Source organism: Babylonia areolata, chromosome 16 (genome assembly GCF_041734735.1).
Source record: "Babylonia areolata isolate BAREFJ2019XMU chromosome 16, ASM4173473v1, whole genome shotgun sequence".
Lineage (NCBI taxonomy): Eukaryota > Metazoa > Mollusca > Gastropoda > Neogastropoda > Buccinidae > Babylonia > Babylonia areolata.
In genome coordinates, this window is record NC_134891.1 from 22,108,071 (window position 1) to 22,112,506 (window position 4,436).

The window sequence follows — 4,436 nt, forward strand, 5'->3', positions numbered from 1 at the left end:
TGTTATTGGGGGTGTGACGGCGTCATTCATTTGCAAGCAAAGCCATTTGACGAAACTCTTTTTTTTTGTTTTTGTTTTGTTAATGCTGATACTTAATTGTTTCATAGAATGAACAGATAAATGGAATATTGACAACCTATTCCAACTTCCAATACACACACATGTCTATCTATCTATCTATCTATCTATCTATCTATCTCTGCATGAAAACCTTTTCCTTTCATTTATGTGTGTGCTATTTGTAATAGATGTAGATTAGCAAGGACAGATTGGAAGAATAGGCAATGCCTAAAATCTTAATCCTTGAATAAAAACGTTTTGAGTTTTGAGTTCTGAGTTCTCTCTATCTATGATAGATAGATATATTTAGATGTACACCCACTCAACGCCCGGCTTATATCAGAGATTGCCATGAACTTACAGTTGGGCCAACAGCAAAGTGAGAAATATATGACCAATAGTTTCTCCACTACAATGGGAATTCATTTACAGCTGAGTCTTTTGTGAAGGACTTTGACTACTAAAACTAGGAGGCAACATTGCACTGGTTCTTAGTGCTGCAGCCTTTTGGGGGCCAGCTGGCCTTTGGGGGTCCATCCCAACGCCGACTGTCCTAAAGCCCTCTTGGCCGAAAGAGTGGGGATGTAACCTGAACGAAAGGCACTCTCCGCTATGTGTGAGTGATGGCCTAGAGGTAACGCGTCCGCCTAGGAAGCGAGAGAATTTGAGCGCGGTGGTTCGAATCACGGCTCAGCCGCCGATATTTTCTCCCACTCCACTAGACCTTGAGTGGTGGTCTGGACGCTAGTCATTCGGATGAGACGATAAACCGAGGTCCCGTGTGCAGCATGCACTTAGCGCACGTAAAAGAACCCACGGCAACAAAGGGGTTGTTCCGGGCAAAATTCTGTAGGAAAATCCACTTCGATAGGAAAAACAAATAAAAGTGCACGCAGGAAAAAATACAAAAAAATGGGTTGCGCTGTGGTATAGCGACGCGCTCTCCCTGGGGAGAGCAGCCCGAATTTTACACAGAGAAATCTGTTGTGATAAAAAGAAATACAAATACAAATATAGTCGAATTCAAGCCCAGATAGTTAGGACTTGTCATCAGTTTGCTGTTCTGATAGTCACAGTCAGACACGACTGACTCTCACAGACAGACAGACAGACAGACAGACAGAGAGACAGACAGACAGCCAGCCACACACATAATATATTCTGTGTGTGTGTGTGTGTGTGTGTGTGTGTGTGTGTGTGTGTGTGTGTGTGTGTGTGTATACATGCATAAAAAGTAGCTCACATATACATACACGCAACATATGCATTGCTGTCAGCAGTTGATATCAACTTCTCTCCCGTACCAGTTTCAAATTTTAATTTATTACAGCAAGAAAGACAATATAAGCGACATGCCCAGCGTCGTGTTTCACAATTATTCTTGCCTGTTGGGTTTTGCCATCCTGGTTGAGCAAGGCCTGCCTGTGGTCTTGGCATTGTCGTCACCACCTGAAGCAAATCTCGGTGAGTGTTGTTTTGTAGGACTCTTTTGTCACGATAGATTTCTCTGTAAGTTATACATTTCAAACTGTTCTTTATTAAACATTAGCTAGTTATGTGTTAAATAGTCCAGCTGGTTGTTTATTGTAGGTCCCCACACGAACCTCTTTAAAAAAAAAAGAAGAAAATCTACAGAAGTAGTGCATACAATATTTATTTTATTTTTATTTATTTGTTTTTATTTTTATTTTTATTTTTTAAATAAATATTTTATTCGAGTTTAACATTTAATACATACAGACGGACATACAAAACCAACATCTGAAATCAACAATATTTGCCACTGTGCACCACCTAAACTGCAAATCAGGAAAACGACACAACACTGTCTTCATACAGAGAAAAAAACAAACAAAAAAGTCACATGCACTGTATAAAACAAGTAAGTAAATGAAAGGAAAAAGAAAATAAATAAAAGAACAAACGTTACATTCGTGGTTGTCTTTCCTCCTCCTCGTTGCCTTCAATCATTTTTATGTATGGGTACCATTTTCTAGAAAATGCTATGGACATCATTTCCATCGAGTGTATATATTTTTCGGTTTTATATATGTTTCTTAGGTCTGTTAGGAAGTACTTTATACATGGTTTGATTTTATTTATTCTGCATTTATAAATGAAATGTTTCGCCACTAGAATGATATTCATTTATTTTATTTATTTATTTTTTCTAATCCCGCTTCCCCCGTCCCGCCTCTCACACACACCCTTCCAATATTATGTTTTTTTCTTTCTCCGATCACTGACACTCGCCCTCTCCATTTTAGATTCTGTACTCTATCTTTTTCACATTCTGTTCTCTCTCTGTGTTTGTCTGTCTGTCTGTCTGTCTCTCTTCCTTTCTTAGTCCCCTCCCCCTTGCCCCCCCTCCTTCCCCCCCAGCCTCAACCGCCCCCCTTTTCATTCGAATATACAGAAATGTCGATTTCTAATTAATACTAACAATCAGCAGGATTCAAAAGGGTGTTGATACAAATGTGTATCTGAAAACTGGATGTTAAAACCACTCAGTCAGTCAGTGTAAAAGTCTACCAGGTGTTAAAACCACCACTGGTTATTTTAACGGACAGTCTACAAGCTTCAAAACAGATAAGTAATTTTTCTGTGATTCTGATTAATAATTTGTCATCACGTTATTGTGATGAATTATCTTTGAATTATTAGTAAATTATTGAGAGGGCTCAAAAAAAAAAAAAAAAAAAAAATCACTTATCTTTGTGAGGACAAAGTGATATTTCTGTGTAATTGACTGATAATTTGTTCTCGCGTTGTTGTTTAATTATTGAATTATTAGTGAATCACAGAGAGGGCCCAAAATGTGTAGAGCACCGGGTAAAAACCACGCTATGATGACCATTGGGTTATGTAATGCCCAGTGGACCCACCTCGAGTGGCTGGCAGGCTAGCAGGCAGGATTCAAAAGGGTGTTGATACAAATGTGTATCTGAAAACTGGATGTTAAAACCACTCAGTCAGTCAGTGTAAAAGTCTACCAGGTGTTAAAACCACCACTGGTTATTTTAACGGACAGTCTACAAGCTTCAAAACAGATAAGTAATTTTTCTGTGATTCTGATTAATAATTTGTCATCACGTTATTGTTTAATCTTTGAATTATTATTATTATTATTTTTTTCTCAAGGCCTGACTAAGCGCGTTGGGTTACGCTGCTGGTCAGGCATCTGCTTGGCAGATGTGGTGTAGCGTATATGGTTTGTCCGAACGCAGTGACGCCTCCTTGAGCAACTGAAACTGAAACTGAAACTAACAATCATCATTATGATAGGAATGATAATAATCTAAATAATGATAAAAATGGTATCATTTATTTTCAGTCTAATATTATCATCTTAGATGAACAGACTATAAATAAATAAATAAACGAATGAACGAAGATTTCTCTGTGTGTAATTCGGGCTGCTCTCTCTCTAGGCAGAGCGCGTCGCTACACCTTTTCTTCCTCTTCTGATTTTTCCTCTGCCTGCAAGTGTATTTACTTTCCTTTCAAAATGGATTTTTACTACAGAATTTGGCTAGGGACAACCCTTTTTTGTTGTTGTTGTTGCCATGGGTTCTTGTACATATGGGTTCTTGAGAACATATGTTTATTACTCTTGTTTAATCAAGTAATCCGCGTGTGTGGGGTGGGTGGGGGGGTGGGTGGGTGCGGGTGTGTGCTGATTATCTGGTTGCGGTTTTCCGCAATTTATCTTTATTCTTATCTGTCTATTATAATCAATGTGCAGTATAGTAGGCTATGTTTATAATTATATTATATTCAAATAATGTTTCTTCATTCTTTCTGTTTTTACATTAAGAATACTAGTTATTACCTGCAGTGTGTGGATGTATGTATGAAACGGTATATGTGATATTTTTTTTTTACATTTGTATCTTCGTAATATTCGTAAAAGCTGTTGTTGACTTTTACAGTTATGGTCCCCATGTTGTTTACTTGTCTATGTTGTGATAATGCACCTGACCAAATTTCTCCAGTTGGAGATTATAAAGTTATTCTTATCTTATCTTATCTTAACTGCATGCTACAACCGGGACGTTGGTTTATCGTCTCATCCGAATGACTGACTAAGCGTCCAGACAGATAACTACTCAAAGTCTAATGGCAGGGAAGAAAAATTTAACTCTCTCCATACGAACGGCGAAAGAGACGACGTTAACAGCGTTTCATCCCAATGACCATCATCAAAATATTGCAAGCGAAACGCTCTTATACTGAAGAGGTGAATGTTGACAAAGAATACCACCTGCACAATTCTGACGACGAAAGCTAAAGGTTGGGTCATTCAGACACCCACTGGACATCCGAGGGGTCTGTGTAGAGGAGAGGAGAAGAGAGGACTGGCCGTACTGAATGAG

The 4,436-nt window shown here is 38.5% G+C and overlaps 1 protein-coding gene across 1 annotated transcript in view; it reads left to right on the top strand.

Moving 5' to 3' along the window:
* The first annotated feature begins 1,450 nt into the window (after positions 1 to 1,450).
* The window catches only part of LOC143290926 (uncharacterized), a 10,959-nt gene continuing 7,973 nt past the window's right edge, over positions 1,451 to 4,436 (top strand). Inside the window, exon 1 of the mRNA XM_076600492.1 lies at positions 1,451 to 1,524. The gene's annotated coding sequence lies outside the window, so the exon portion shown is untranslated. The remainder of the gene's footprint in view (positions 1,525 to 4,436) is intronic.